Raw genomic sequence first — 17,095 nt, 5'->3', positions numbered from 1 at the left:
TCCTGGTTCTGTTGGATCTCAGTGCTGCGTTTGACACTGTAGATCACAGAATCCTGTTGCACAGGCTGGAAAACTGGGTTGGACTTTCTGGAGCGGTCCTTAACTGGTTCAGATCCTATTTAGAAGGCCGGAGTTATTTTGTTACGATCGGCAGCTATGAATCTGAGTGAGTGGCCATGACTTGTGGAGTCCCCCAGGGGACCTCTTCTGTTCAACTTGTATCTGCTCCCTTTGGGTCAAATATTACAGAACTATAGCATTAGTTATCAAAGTTATGCAGATGATACACAACTTTATGTGTCTCTGTCACCAGATGACTGCAGTCCAATAGACTTAATGTGTCAGTGTCTGGAGCAAATAAACACCTGGATGAGGGAGAATTTTCTACAATTAAATGAAGACAAAACTGAGATTATTCTGTTTGGTAGCAAAGAGAAGAGGGACAGCATTGGCAAACACCTGGAGACTCGGGCTTTTAAAATCACCAACCAAGTTCGTAACCTGGGAGTATTGATAGACTCAGATCTGACTTTCAGCAGCCACATCAAAGCTGTCACTAAGACAGCTTTTTACCAGCTCAGAAACATCAACAGAATTAAAAGTTTAGTCTCCCAGAAAGACCAAGAGAAACTCATCCATGCATTCATCTCCAGTAGGCTGGATTACTGTAATGGTCTTTTAACAGGACTTCCTAAAAAGAGCATTAAACATCTGCAGCTCATCCAGAACGCTGCTGCTAGAGTTTTAACCAGGACTAAGAGATCTGAACACATCACACTAGTTTTGAAATCTTTACACTGGCTTCCAGTCAGTCACAGAATAGATTTTAAAACCCTTCTGCTTGTTTACAAATCCCAGAATGGTTTAGGCCCAGAATACATCTGTGATATGTTCAGAGAATATAAACCTAGCAGAGCTCTTAGGTCCAAAGACTCTGGTCAACTAGTCAAGGCCAGAGTCCAGACTAAACATGGAGAAGCAGCATTTAGCTGTTATGCTGCAAACAAATGGAACAAACTGCCAGTGGAGATTAAACTTTCCCCAAATGTAGACATTTTTAAATCCAGGTTAAAAACATTTCTTTTTTCATGTGCCTATGCATGAAATCTGCACGGTAACTTTTTTTTTTTTTTTTTTTAACTTATCTTGCTTTTAATCATTTTAATGTAATTTATTATTTTATTGTGATTATGTGTTGATTATGTGTTGATGCCTTTCACTATTCTAAATATCTGTAATATCTTTGTTTTATGTAAAGCACTTTGAATTGTCCTGTACATGAAATGTGCTATATAAATAAACTGCCTTGGTACCTTAAAAAATACTAAAATTGCAAAAGCTTTCTGGTACTAAGTATTAATTTCTCTGAAGGAAGTTTGTAAAAGATGTATCATCCAAAAATAGGCTATTTGCTATGTAAATGCCATTTATATATTTGCTATATAAATACTGCAAAGTTCTGCATGCCTGTATGTTTCATATCAGTCACTGAGCCAAAGGAAGTGTAACAATCATTGCAGGTTTTCTGAATAGTGTCCTATCTTATTTCTTAACTTCTTACAGCGAGTCTGAATTTCGTTACAGCATATGTAATCCACTCATGACGGACATAGTGACATAATAATGATGTTAAGTGATTATGGAAACTGTGATTGTGGAGGGAAAAAATTTAGGCTGTAGTGTAATAGTTTACTGTTCAGTGGGTGATCTGAATTGTTTTAAATATAGAGCTACAGTAATATCGACCCACCCGAAACCCGATTTTGGATAAAATAGACGGATGGACAGAAAGCTAAATAGTAGCTGCCGATGAAAAATTGGAAACAAGTATTGAGCTAAACGCTATAAGAAACTTGGTAAAACCTTGCTGACACAACAACCATCAAACAATGATTTAAGGAACCTGAACACTGTTTTTTTATTTTATTATTATTTTTTACGTGCTGAGATCCATAATAGCGAAGATGTTTAAATGCTACAGAAGGGGTGCACGCTCCCACGTCAGAGGATACAATTTCTGTCGGGGATAACTGCCTTGGCACGACACCCGGCATCGAGACTGGATAGCTTCTAGTCAATGGAGATTAAGATATCCGTCGTATCGCTGCCGGTTGGAGAAACTTGGCTGGTCGCTTCAGGGGAATCCGCCGGGCGAACCCTTCTGGAGCCGGTTTTGGAGGCTGATGCCGCAGCGTTGTTGGACTTTCCCATTACGATCCGCTGGAAGCTTTCTTCTATGAAATCCATCGGGCTGGTGAGATCTTCTTCGCTGAAGTCCAGAGTGACCGGGTTGGTGTGGTTTGGAATATCGACACTTTTTATATTATTATTATTATTATTATTATTATTATTATTAATAATTTTTCTCTGTTAGCTTGGGGCGGTTTGTTTTCGGTAGCGCGCCATGTTGATCCTGCCAAGTCTCGCCTTCTCAGCCTCTCCGAAATTATAGTTTTATCTGAGGCCTGTAAATTATCTAAAGAACAAGCAGTGACTATCTATACTCACAGCCAATATACCTCCCCCACTACTCATGTTTTTGATCAACAGTAGTATTGTAGGGGAATGATAACATCAAAGGCAAGCCAGTCTGAAATGCAAAACTCAAGTACAACCAGGAAAACCAGTACAACCTCACATTGTTGTGTCTCCACCAGAACCAGTCTGAAATGCAAAACTCATGCAAAAGAAAACCTATGACAAGCAATACAACTTGCTATTTGTATATGTGCCGCTTATACAAATACCAACGACTACATTTCGTTAGGAAATGCCAGAGCTGCAAAGGCAGCTGCACAAAAGCAAACCCCTTCGTTGCTCTCAGACACAACAATTGATCTACTAACGTTGAAGGACATGCAGCAAGCATCTCCAAGCACTGAAAAGAGACTGTTGAGAAATATTGCCTAATCATAATAGACCCTTACTCAACATGGGTAGAAACCTTTCCAGTGTCCCATCCAGACGCTCTAACAGTAGTAAAGATATTGTGTAGAGAAATAATCACAATATATGGCACCCCAAGTAAAATCTACAGCCATAATAAAACTCAATTTGGAAATGATGTTATTTCTAAAAAAAAACAAAAAGACAAAAAAAAAAACATAACAAAACAAAAAACAAAAAGACCAAAGACTGCAAATTGATTTAAAACATCACTGTGCATCAAAGGGCAGTACTGGTTGAGAGACACAATGTCATAATCAAAAACAGACTCAGGAAAACTATGAAGGAGACGGAAAAAAAACTGGATATCTTGTTTAGACTTGTTTAAACTACACATGCATGTAACACCAAACTCTAAATAGGCCTGACTCCATTTGAAATCATGTATGGACGAAGATAGGCTACCTCGGTTTGAAATGCTCTCATCAGAAGATCAATGTGAACAAGATTTAGTAGATTTCATGATTAAAATGTTAAAGACAAAGTAGGTCCTTAATGCTAATAGAATACCAGATGCCTCCCTACCTTTACAGGACACCAGTGATCTCACTGAAGTTGGTGACGGAACCCTAATCAAGAATATAAAAAGAAAGAATTGGACCACAACCAGGTGGGAAGGACCTTTCCAGTAATTGCGTCCCACACTAACCACTGTCAAAAAAGCTGAAATGACATCCTTGATGCCTTCGTTCATCTGTCAGATAGTGAAAAGCAAACAACTTTATTTTAGTTCTGGGATCAGGTTTTGACAAGACTGGCATCAAAAGGGAGGCGGGGCCAATAAGGACAACTTGTCCTAAACTCAGTGAAGAAATCAGCAGTACTACCAGTCCCTTAGAAAAGATATAATAATAGATTAGAAATGAAGTGGTTACTAGTTTGTTTGTTTATTTATTAGATCCTCATTAGCTGCTGTCATTTCACAGCAGCTACTCTTCCTCCTCTCCACAAAATCATTAACTATATACATCCATTAATTAAAAGACATAACAAACACCTCACAACCACACAAACATCAAACACAAAGACACTTGCTCAATGTACAAAAATAACATCTATAACACAGAAAGCTAACAACGGCATTGTAACTACATTTCCTCTCCAAACTAAGGAATTACATTATCTCACCACTCTTAAAACAATGTAAAAAACAAGTCAGTAGTTCACTTCTAAACTGACAATATTATTCCTGCCAAGTAATGTTGTAGAAAAATTTACCAAGAGTCTGGAATGAGTAAAAGTATATAAGGTTTATTACAGGAGAAGTATTGAATACAGAATTACTTGCAAGTAATGAGAGTGGTTGTCCTGACTGGCATGAAGTCAAGACTCTGGGGAGGCAAGAGGAAAAACAAGTTCTACATTTCTGTAGAACATTCAGTGTAAATACAAATTATAAATGAATATAGTAAAGGAAGTAATTATAGTTGTGATTATAATATTATATAGAGAGCATAATAAGTCAAATTCCTTCCACATAAGCATCCTTTATACTGAAAATACTGAATAACACCATGAAAAAATTATTTTCCTGCTCTTCCACAGAACATTTTCACTTAAGCATTAAAAAGAAGAAAAGCATAAAAATGTATGTTATAATTTGTTTATGTACAAAAACACCCCTGAAATTTCTTCACTTGTTGCTTTAAGCTGTAGCTAAAAAAAAAAAACACTCCACACCAGAGCACCAGGCCAAATGCAGGCGCTACTGTGCAAACATTTATCATTGAAGAGAACATATTCTATGTTCGGGTTGTTTAGTTTGTAGTGATGAGAAAACTAGAAAACACAAATGCTATAGAGAGGAAAACTGAAGCACTGCACAACGTAAGCCTACAGGGTGAAACAGTCACAGTTTTATCAAATATAGTTTAAAGTACAATATGTATACAAATATTTATATAAATCAGAAGCATTAGCATTAGCAGAAGAGCCAGTCCAGGCCTGTTCAAGGCTAAGACCCCAATACATCATTCCCCAGCAGGTGGTAGAAAAGAATGAGTGAGCCAGTAAAAATTACAGTAAAGGGTCATTTATTTGAAGTCCTGGCAACAAGGTATTGGCTTTAACTTGATTTGAAGGATATAAGGATGCAAGACAGAGCATCAGTGTTGTTGGGCGTTGACAGTTTAATGCTTGACTGTCTGTTTTTCTGCATGACTGGCGTTATTTGCCTAATACTAGAAAACATATCCTGCTTTTTGACTTTAAAGAGTTTTAGAGACAGTTATTTTGAAAAGACATTGCTTATAATCTTGGAAGCTCAGTCTCAGGCAATTTGGCCCAATGCTGAGGACCAGGTTGGCCTAAAAAATAAGAAGTGCTATGTTTTGTATAAGTAAATGTTCTGCAAAGCACACATTTTAAAACAAGTTATTCTTTTTCTGTTGCGGCTGCCTGTCCTTGTGCCTAATGACATTCTTATTTTGCATTCAAATACTTGTGTGCCATCACCCACCGGGGATTGGCTCTAATCACCAGACCCTTGTTTCTTGCCTGCTGAGGATTGGCTGTGTTCACCACACCTCCGCCTCCTGTCATCTGATTGGGTAATTGCTTTTGTCAATGCGTCGCCACACTCTGGGAAATATAAACCAGCTGCAGCTGAGGACTCAGTGGCAACTTTGCACAGACAGTTTTCCCTTGGCTTGCAAACTTTGGTGACTGTGTGCCTTGGCAGGTGGTAATTTGTTCAGTAAGAGTATTGTTTTCAAACAGTGTTGAAACTGTTTGGCTTTGTGTTCTCTGTTTGCTGACTGGTGAATAGTTTTGTTTTCTTTTCTGTTTGGTAATAAGTAAAGCCCCTTTTGGCTTCTCTTTCTGTTGCATTTATACTTAGTTTTTAGTTAAAATTAAAATATGTTGGGCTAGGTAATTTTGTGTTTTGTAATTGTATGCAGTATTTTGTGTTGCATAAACATTGCTGTTGGAGCTGCTTCGCTTTCTGTTTGTATTAAAGATTAGTAGGCCAGTCTTTAGTATCACTCGTTTACTTATTCTTGGTTTTCCTTTTTGTACAGGCTGATTTTGAGTTTTTATATAGCTGTTTTCTCATTTTTCTTCTGTTGTGTTTGTGTTTGAATGGATGGTCGAGGCTGGCTGTAGTTACTCTGAACTTTTATTACCAAAGGCTAACCACCATTACATGATGCACACAATTCCACATACAATCACGAACTGCCTACATACACCTGAGGCCCTCTTCTTCTATCCACCCTCAGTAACCATATCTGGAGGCAGCGACCCCTTGCGGTAGCATCAATCACAACACCCCCCTTTTTTCTTTTAAAAGAGAAAACTGTCATCAGTAACCAACATTCAGTCCACAACATTAACAGTTACAGAAAGGTTTTTTTTTTTTTCTAAACATTTTTCTTTTTTTTTCTCTCTTTTAAAATAAACACTTTACAAATTCAGTCTGTCCGGCTTTCTTATTACCCTTTGTGACCTTCTCAACTCAGGTTTGTCTGGTGGCATGTTTCCATTGCAACCCATAAGCACTGTGGTCTCAGGAATTTCCTGTTGAGCATCTTTGGACTCACTAGATGCTGGTGGCATCTTGAGAAGACTGATGATTACGTCGAAGAAGCTGTCCATCCTTAGTTTGCACTGTGAATGATCTTGGAGCAACTTCCTGCAACACAGTTCCTTTTGTGTTCCACCCATCTGCATCCTCAATCCTCACACAGTCATTACTAGCCAGAGGAGGAAGTGGTCTGGCTGAAACATCATAGAATCTTTTGACTCTGTTTCTGTTTCCTCAGTCTGTTTTGCTCGTTTCCCTCCTGTGTGGTGCCGAGTATCTAGGAAGTGTTGTGCGTAATGCCCTACCCATCAGAAGTTCAGCTGGTGACACTGAAGTGGCAGCCCCAGTGAAGTGGTGTAGCACGGTAACTCAGTAGTGCCAGGTACGGATCAGAGTTCCTGTCTGCTGCTTTACTTAGCATTTGTTTAAGGATGTGGACTCCCTTTTCTGCTTGTCCATTTGACTGAGCATAATGGGGACTGGAAGTAACATGACGGAACTCATATCTTTCTGCAAACTTTGCCCGTTCACTGCTACTGAAACATGGTCCATTATCAGTCCAACAATGTGTGGGATACCATGTCTAGCAAATATGGATTTAGCATAGGTATTCACACATGTTGATGATGTATTAATGAGTAAGGCCAGTTCTGGAAAATTTGAAAAATAGTCCAGACCACTTTGTACCAAGGAGAAACAGGCACTTCAGATATCAACATCGGTTCTTTGCTCTGTTTACTTCTATGTTTCTATGTTTCACATGCACTCACCAGTGTCTCAATGTCTTTGTATAGTCCCGGCCAATACACTGACTCTCTCGCTCTCCTTTTTCATTTCTCCATCCCGAGATGTCCTTCATGTATCCTACTCAGTATATCCGGCCTCAGAGCTTCTGGAATAACTAACCGACTCTTCCTCACTAATTTAGTCTTTGGAGAAACAAACAGATGTACTTGGTGTTGGAATATTTTTGCATGTCAGAGGTCCTTGAATCGACTCGCCACTGCCAATGAAGGCAGTAAAAGAACTGCTGACTCCTGATTGGACACTGAGCTCCACCAGCTTCTTCTTCACTCCTTCATCTTGCTGTCCTCTGTCAGATCTGTCCTCCAACTCCTGGGAGCAAATCAGAGTGCGAGCAGCCAACCTGTGGATTGTTCATCTGAAGGAGGCAGAAGAAGAAGAGAACAAAAATGGTGCATTTAAAGGTCATAAACTACATGCTCACAATGACTAATTTCATGCCCAACATAGAACCAAAATCATCTCATTGCTTTACCCAGTGTCCTCTGCTGGTTTGAGATGGAAGTGCAGCTGGTTCTGAGAGGGATGACCTGCGAGGCTGAACTTCACCATCACCCCTCTGCTGCCTCTAAACGCTGAGAAATCATTACAGGCTTAAAATAATACACACATCTCTTTAATAATAATGGATTCGATTTTTATAGCGCTTTTTCAAGCCACTTTACATTGTATCCATGATTCATTCACACCTGCTGATGGTAAGCTGTGTGTGTAGCCACAGCTGCCCTGGTGCAGACTGACGGCGTGTTTGAACCCGTCTGCACAAACAGTGTTTCTCTGACCACCGAACATTCACACACATTCAAACACTGATTCATACAGTGATGTCAACACTGGAGGCAAGTAGGATGAAGTGTGTTGCCCAAGAAAACAATAGATTGACTGGGTGAGCGAGATTCTAACCCCCAACCTATGAAACGAGCCGCTCTACCACCAGAGCTACTGCCACCCCACATTTACATAAAGATACATGTGTTTGTTTTTTTGTTTGTGTAAACTTGGCCAGTAAAACCATTTAAACAAGACTCGTGGTGGTGTTTCTACCTGTCCAGTGAGCTGGGCATAAATCAGTGACCTCTGCCTCTGGAAAATTGCTGTGATTGGTGGAGAGAGGACGGTGGCTGACACTCCCTTTGGTAAATCCCATGTTACTGAGATGTCCTCCACAGCTGGCTGCAGTGCAAACTGCAGCGACTGCATCACCTGATGGTTAACAAGTGCTTTACTTATATTTCTTATAACATTTTCTTTCCAGTAAAATTATGTGGCTGCAGTCTATTTTACTAACATTTAGCTGCATCCTGTCAGTCCCTGTGATGAACTGAGCATGACCTCCTCCCTCCTTGGCCAACCCATTGATAAGAGCAGGACTGGCTCCTTCTTGTTGTTGTAGTCTCACCTGTGTGAACCTGCATTCTTCTTCACCAGATCAGTAGCTTCTTTGGTGTTCCCCACCTCTCCATCAGTGAAGACAAACAAGGGAAGAGAAACAACATCACACCCTCACATGAGCTGAAAACTCTCAGGAAAATCACATGAGAGGTGTGTAACACTGCTGTTTGAGTAACACGTGTTGCAAAGTATGAAGAACAAATAGAGACTAATTAAATTTAAGATTCACACAAAAAGGTTTGTGTAAATTTGGGTGTGAGCAGAACAGCCAAAGAATTTCTAATGGATAGGAAATATTCATGCTGATTCAAGGTTTCTGCTGTATTTTAAAGGTATGTTTGTCATTATACATATCTTGTGCCTGAGAAAAAAACACTAGAGGTGGAAATTATGGATTTTTGAAAGGAGCTGGATCTTAAGGAGCTGTTCCTTTCAAAGAGCCTTTCAAAAGACTGACTTGTTCTTTTTTTTTTCTTTTTTTTAAAGAATTCAATCAGGAGTAACTTGGATCAGAATAATTTAAATTTACACACCCCAACAATATATACTCTGTGGGAATTATTCTGAAATATACGTAATAACTTTATTTGGCACGTGTTTTCATTGTAACCATTCCTTAAGGTGGCCCCATTTCACCATGCTTTTGGATAGAACTCACAGCATTTGTTTATGAACAATAATTTCTGTCCATAGATTCGTTTACGTGAATGAAGCGTGTTGGACATCAGATTCCCAGGATGGCTCACATGACCCGTGACGTGAAGGCAGCGTGAATCATGTATAGATTAAAAAAAAAAAAACAGCTCGCAGCTGTGACTCAGTTCTCATCCTTCATTTAATAAAAGATGTTTAAAATAACTGATTCGTTCATGAACATCACTTCAGGATTTCTTTCTGCAGATGAGACAGCTGTGCTGGTTTGGAATGAAATTAGGATATCAGGATAACTTTGAGGCTGCATGTTCAAAGTTAACTAAAGTTATTGGCTGTTTTCAAACTCTGAGTACCTCTATGTTAGACTGGAGCATTAATGTACGTTCATTATTACCTGTCTGGGCTGCTTGGGAATGTGTTTGATGGGCTCAAGGATTTCTGTTTCTCTCAGATCAGCCTACATCTCAGCGTTCTTCAGAGCCTCCTCCATTCTCTTTTCATTGTACTCTACACTCGTACTGCCTTCAGAGACACAAACTACCTGATCTGATCTAATGATCATCATGTGACATTAATGACTGAAACACATTTTTGTGGACTGAGTCACTTACGGGAAGTTGTGTTCAAATCTGGACCCAAAACTGTAGATATTGAAGTAGCAGCCCATTGCTAAACTCTTCAACAGGAGCAGCAGAGTGTCCTGAAGGAAGACACAGAAAAAAGTCATGATAATTTGCTGAGACAGATATGAGTGTTTCTATGACTGAGTTTACACTTGTTGAATACCCTTGCACTGCTGATGCAAGTTTCTTCCTGCTTGCTGTTATTCATGGGATCGTCCATACTTCCCCAACGATCCAATGAGAACACAAAGTCCCCACGTGAGGCGAGTGAGGACATCACAGTCTGGGGGAACTCAGGGTACAGGCTCACCATCACCACTGGATCACCCATCAGAGTACCTGAAACATGAGAGGAATGGAAAAATCACCCCAAATCTACATTTTCAAATCTATTTTAATGAATGTAACAATAGTTAAAGATTAAAATTCATTTGAGCTGTGGTAGATCTGCAGGAGAAAATAACTGACTGAATTATTAAAAAAGTTTTTTCAAAAAGAAATGTCTGCTGTAAAAGCCACATCATACTCAGTAGCTTCTGCAGCACAAACACAACACTGCATTCTACCGTTGTTGAAGCTGTTGGCAGGGTTTGTGTTGCATATGGGTTCAGGGAGAACTGGGACTATGGCGCCATTGGTTTAGGAAAATATGTGTATGGGTGGTAAACAGGTAAACAAAATGCTGTTATTTTCATATTTATTAACCTTGAAACCTGGTTTTAAAGATTACAGTTTTCAGGCTCCCAAAACACTGGTTTCATGTGGATAAAACATCTAAACAATATAAAACTTTAGCAGATTCACATAAACTCATCTCCATGTGGACATGGCCCAATAACTAGACTAACTTACACTCACCAGGCTTTGCAGAGGCCTGTCCTGCCTCCACCACAGCAGTGGGCTGGTGGGCATCTTTGTATTAAATCAGCAGCTCAACATCTCTGTCAAACTGGTGTCCTGCAGCCAACTTAACCTGACGTTCAAAAACACAAATACACAGTTCATAAAGTTATTTATCTTCTATGTAACAAACACACACAGCAGACACATCACCACTCTACCTACCACGGCCTGTGTCTGATCAGTGTTACGGTACTGAAGAGGCTCCAGGGAACAACTGGACTCAACTTTAAAGACTGGACGAGAAGAGGAGACTCTGGCAGAAAAGGACAGACTGTAAGGAACCAGAGAGGCTGGAACTGACGTCACCTGCTGACATCTTCACTACCTGTAAACAACATGGGAGACAACTAGGAGTCATCTGGTTTATTGAAAGGTGGTGGCTTCAAACATCATATTTACTTCAAACACAATTGCATAATGGTCTCAACGTCCACCAGAATGACGTCCAGATGAACTTTAATAAAACTCTTTACATGAGCATGTTTGGTGAGCACTAAGATAAAACATATTAACTGGTTCTCCTACCCTGAGGTTGGTAGCGAGGATTGAGGACAGCAGGCAGACAGAACCTCAGCCCATCATAAGTCTGGACAGCCAGCTCAGTGACGTACTTCAGCCTGATGGAGGCGCTCTCTCCTGGAGGCAGACTGCAGGGGGTCCAGTGTGTCTGGTAGGCAGCTCTGAATGGTGGTCAGCACCACTCTCTCCAAGCACTTCATAATGATCGGAGTGAGGGCTACTGGCCTGTAGTCATTCAGGCAGCTAGGGGCTATTTTTGGGGAGGGGAACAATGGTAGTGGTCTTAAAGCAAGATGAACAGTTCTCTGGTTGAGGGAGAGGTTGAATATGGAGGTGAGCATGTCTGTCAGCTCGTTGGCACATGCTGAGGGCTCATCTAGGGATGTTGTCTGGCTCTGCCGCTTTGTGGGGTTGATCCTCCTCAGAGCTTTGTTTTGTTTACCTGGGCTGATGAGATGACTGGGGGGGGGGGGGGGGGGGGGGGGGGGGTTGCTGTCCAGTGGGTGTAAAATGTGTTGAGGTCATCAGCAGACTATCAGTGGTGCTGATGGTACTGGAGCTGCTCCTGTCGTCTGTGATATTCTGCAGACCCTGCCACATGCGTCTGGGCTCAGCAGTGGAGTAGAAGCCATCCAGCTTCTCTCTGTACTGCCTCTTGGCTGCTCTGAAGGCCTTCCTCACTCCGTACTTTGCAGCTTTGTACTCAGTCCCATTGCCAGATTTAAATGCAGTGGAGCAAGCACGCAGCATATGACATACCTGACTGTTTATCCAGGGCTTCTGGTTGGGGAACTTCCTGACTTGTGGTGGGCACGATGTTATCCACACAGTCCTGCAGTGTGTCCTCAGTCTCTGGTGTCCAGGGCTCAGAAACACAGATGTAAACTCCCCTGGTGGATAAAAGGGACGGCACTTAAGCGGTAAAATCTCCACATCGGGCAAACAGTGCTGATGAACAGTCCGTACGTCTTCACACTAAGCGTTGTTGATAAACACGTACACATCTCCCCTCTTTGCCTTGCCCGAGGCTGCTGTCCGATCGCCTCTATGAATGGAGCGTCTGTAGTTGAACGGCAGAATCTGGGGTGTTATCTGAGAGCCAGGTTTCAGTGAAAATTAGAGCGCAGCATTCTCTTGTTTCCCGCTGTGTTGTAATCCTGGCACGTAGCTCGTCTAGTTTGTTTTCCAAAGACCGCACATTATCCAGCAAGAGGCTGGGTATTGGTGGTCAGATAGCAAGAGCTTTAAGCCTAGCATCGAGCCCTTCCCTCTTGCCTCTCTTGCAGCAGCATCTCCAAATCGCTCTCCTTGGGTCAGCTGGCTCACCTGTTTTCCTGGTGGTGGTGGTGGTCGTCATGAGTGCGCACGATGAGTTGCAGATCTGTTGGTATAAATCCACTAAACTCCGTGCTGCGAAAGTTGCCAGAATGGCTGTCTGTTGTAGGTAAACACTGCACCACACAGTGCAGTGTAGTATACACAAAAACACACACAAAAAGAAGAAGTCGGTGGTCCAGGACGACGCAAACAAACATGTTCGCCACGGCGGGCGCCATGTTACATTCCACCTAAGTAGACATAAGTAGGCCTAATCTATAAGTTTAAATTCTGGATTTCTCATAAAAACACATTTAATTCTTTTTTGTCTCAACATCATCTTCAAACTCCTGACACCACTTCCTGATTATGAGCAGAAATCTTGATTTAACCTATTTGGATTATCAAGAAATGCTATGGATGTCTAAAACTCTGTCCCCATGTCTCTCACCTGTACAAACCATGGATGTACATCTACTCCATAGTACCACTCAAGCCTCCTTCACTTCACACTCCATCTCTGAACCTCAGGTCCTTTGACATCAACCAGCTCTCCCTTCCCCACACCAGTAAAGCGGGTCATCCAGTGATTGGAAGACTGGCAGTTCAATTCCCCACTCTCCCACGGGGCCAGCTGCAAATAGGTGTAACAGAATGACAACCAATCAGATGGCAGCATTTGTGTAACTGTCCAATGTGCTGAACAGAACTGTCCATGGTCCTGAACCTGAATGATTTCATATCCCTGTTACAAGTAATGCTGGAGACTCTAATCCCACGTATGGTAACCTTATACTTCTTTATTAAAGCAGATGTTTTGACTCCATAAATGAGACTTCTAGATGTCAAAATATTTTTTCATCATTATTTATATCTTTTATTTACTAATATATTTCATGTCCAGTGACACGGAGCGTGTGGACAGATGATTTTTAATCTGTTAGTGGAGCGACGCAGACACAAGACATGTTTGACTGGCAGCTCTCATCAGAATTTATTATTTCTACATTTAAAATAAAGTATTTGACCACTAATAAAGAAACAGTGATACTTCACTTTTACCCACCTAAGGGGGAGAACCTACAAATGTAAACAACTACAGACCAATATCCAAATTATGTATGTTAGCCAAATTGTTTGAGAGGATAATCAGTGACCAGTTAAAATAATTTTTAGAATCGCATAATATTTTATCTCCATTTCAATCTGGTTTTAGAAAACAGCACTGGTTACAGCTACTCTGAAGGTCCTAAATGACTTAACTGAGGCTCTGGACAGCAAAAAATATTGTATAGCTCTTTTTATTGATTTATTTGAGTGCTTTGTCCAAATGTCTCCAGTCCTTGGACACTGTATTTCACGCGGCACTGAGATTTGTCACAGGCTGCAGTTATCTCACCCATCACTGTGAACTATATGCTAAATCAATCTTGCCTTCTCTGAGTGCCCGTAGGTATGCACACTGGCTGACCCTAATTTATAAGGCTCTCTTAAGCTTGATTCCTCCTTATTTGTGCACTTTACTGCAAAAAACAAGCAGCTGCTATGCCTTGCAATCTTGTTCTACACTTGTTTTATCTGTTCTACGCGTAAGGTCTGAATTTGGAAAAAGAGCATTTAGCTTTGCTGCCCCCACAGCATGGAACACTTTACAGTCCAAACTGAAACTTCTTGAAATTATTCCTCTTGGAGCTTTGCGCTCTATATTAAAGGACAGACAGAGTGAGACTATTGGACAGTGCCTGTGTTATAAATCTTAATTCGTTGTCTGTTGTTGAATTGCTTGGATAGTACACACACTCTATGTTGAAAATGCTATTGCTTTGGTGATATTGTATGTTTTAATCTTGTTTTGTTTTTTTGTTTTGGTTCTCATACTGTTTTGTTTGTCTGTTTATGATGTGCTGCAGACCTCTTGGCCAGGTCACCCTTGTGAAAGAGATCATGATCTCAACGGGTTTTTTCTATCTGGTTAAATAAAGGTTGAAAAAAAAGTAATAGCATTATATTCTCTATTACATCAAACTACAACCATTACATCAAAATTGCATCTGTGAATGTTAACCACAGTTAGCAACATATTTTTAGCATCACACTTGTTATGCCTAATCCATGTTAACACAATACTTTTCATGGCTGCTTCCTTAATCTTTAGCCTTTGGTTAACTGAGTGCTGACCATGCCTGAAACACACATCTAAACAAGTGTACAACAATATCAATACAACCATATAAACAATTTTAACATGTCAAAACCTTAGCAAAGTCAGAGAGCAAGATTCTGTGAACTAGCTTAGCTTACCAGTGCACCACTATTACACACGTGTTAGCAATGCTTCTGGAATTTACTTGTAAACAGCTGCATTTAACGTTCAAATGATGACACACCCTTGTTCTTAAAGTCCCTTTACTCCACAAGGGACTGTTTCCAAACCACAGACTGGGAGACACTCTGCAGCTCTCATGGAGAGGACATTGATGGCCTGACCCACTGCATCACGGACTACATCAACTTCTGTGTGGAGAACACTGTGCCAACCCGGAGGGTGGGGTGTTTCTCCAACAACAAACCCTGGGTGACCCCTGAGCCTAAAGTCCTGCTGAACCAGAAGAAGAGGGTTTTCATTTCAGGGGACAGAGAGGAGCAGAGGAGAGTTCAGCATGAACTCCAGTACAAGATCAGGCGGGCCAAGGACAGCTACAGGAAGAAGCTGGAGGAGCGGCTGGAGCAGAATAACACGCGGGACGTGTGGAGAGGGCTGAAAGAGATCTCTGGATTTGGACAGAGTGGTGCCAGAGGGACAGCTGATGGAGACCAGCGCTGGGCCAATGATTTAAATCTGTTTTTAACAGATTTGACTCTAACCCCATTCCCTCTGCCCCCCCCTCCCTCCTCTTCACACATCCCCAGCCCAGCGTCTACCATCCCCTTCCCCCGACCACCTTCATCTTCACCTTCACTTTCACCTACCCCCCATCTCCACTCCACACCAATGGACTCCACCACCAGCCCCCCACTGCCCTCCACCTCCCCCCTCTCCCTTACATCGGCCCAGGTGAGGAGAGAACTGAGGTGGCTGAAGAACAGGAAAGCTGCAGGACCAGATGGCATCAGCCCCAGGCTGCTCAGGACCTGTGCAGACCAGCTCTGTGAGGTGCTCAGGTACATCTTTAACCTGAGCCTCAGCCTGGAGAAGGTCCCTGTCCTGTGGAAGACCTCCAGTGTGGTTCTGGTTCCTAATATCACACGCGAAGAAGCCAAACCATTACATACCCGTCGCCTTGACCTCCCACCTGACATTAGGACATTTTATGACTCTGTGGTAGCCTCTGCTGTCCTCTACGCTGTTGTCTGCTGGGGAGTGAGCAGCACTGACCGGGACAGGAAGAGACTGAACAAGCTGGTCAGGAGGGCCAGCTCTGTCCTGGGCTGCCCGCTGGACTCTGTGGAGGAGGTGGGTGAGAGGAGGATGTTAGCCAAGCTCACATCCATCATGGACAACACCTCTCACCCGCTGCACCAGACTGTGGAGGGGCTGAGCAGCTCCTTCAGCAGCAGACTGAGACACCCTCAGTGTAGGAAGGAGCTACCGCAGGTCCTTCATTCCCACTGCTGTCAGACTGTACAACTTATCTGTATAATCATAATACTGTGCAATATTTATTTATATTTTACTGTGCAATACCCCACAGTATCAATATCATCATATTCTTCACATCCCACCATGTAAATATGTATATAGCCTGTGAGGTTGTTTTTCTTGCACTGTCAATTATATATATACGCATATATTATATATATATATATATATATATATATATATATATATACATAGTATATTCATATACTTTTTTTAATATTTATAATGCTAAATATTTTTTTGTTTTTCTTAGACTTCTTTTCTTGTAAACAATTTATATTGCACCTTCTTGTTGTGATGCATGTTCACTTTATTCTGTAATAAGAGCTGCTGATGACCTCATCACATTTTACACCTGCTTGACAGCAACACTCAGAGCATGTGGCAACGAGCTGACAGACATTCTCACCTCCATATTCAACCTCTCCCTCAACCAGAGAACTGTTCATCTTGCTTTAAGACCACTACCATTGTTCCCCTCCCCAAAAAGAGCCCCTAGCTGCCTGAATGACTACAGGCCAGTAGTCCTCACTCCGATCATTATGAAGTGCTTGGAGAGAGTGGTGCTGACCCACATTCAGAGCTGCCTACCAGACACACTGGACCCCCTGCAGTATGACTACAGGTCCAACAGGTCCACCTCAGACACTATTGCTGCAGCCCTGCACATTTGTAATGAGTATATGAGGTGTAATAGTATATACATATTGTACTTTAAACTATATTTGATAAAACTGTGACTGTTTCACCCTGTAGGCTTACGTTGTGCAG

General features: G+C 41.6%; 1 pseudogene; it reads right to left on the bottom strand.

The window, feature by feature from the left end:
- The window catches only part of LOC121645546, a 30,990-nt pseudogene extending 14,251 nt beyond the window's left edge, over positions 1 to 16,739 (bottom strand).
- Between the last annotated feature and the right edge of the window lie 356 nt (positions 16,740 to 17,095).

Source organism: Melanotaenia boesemani, chromosome 9 (assembly GCF_017639745.1).
Source record: "Melanotaenia boesemani isolate fMelBoe1 chromosome 9, fMelBoe1.pri, whole genome shotgun sequence".
Lineage (NCBI taxonomy): Eukaryota > Metazoa > Chordata > Actinopteri > Atheriniformes > Melanotaeniidae > Melanotaenia > Melanotaenia boesemani.
Note: the sequence above shows the minus strand (reverse complement) of the source record. Positions and strands in the feature narration are given on the sequence as shown.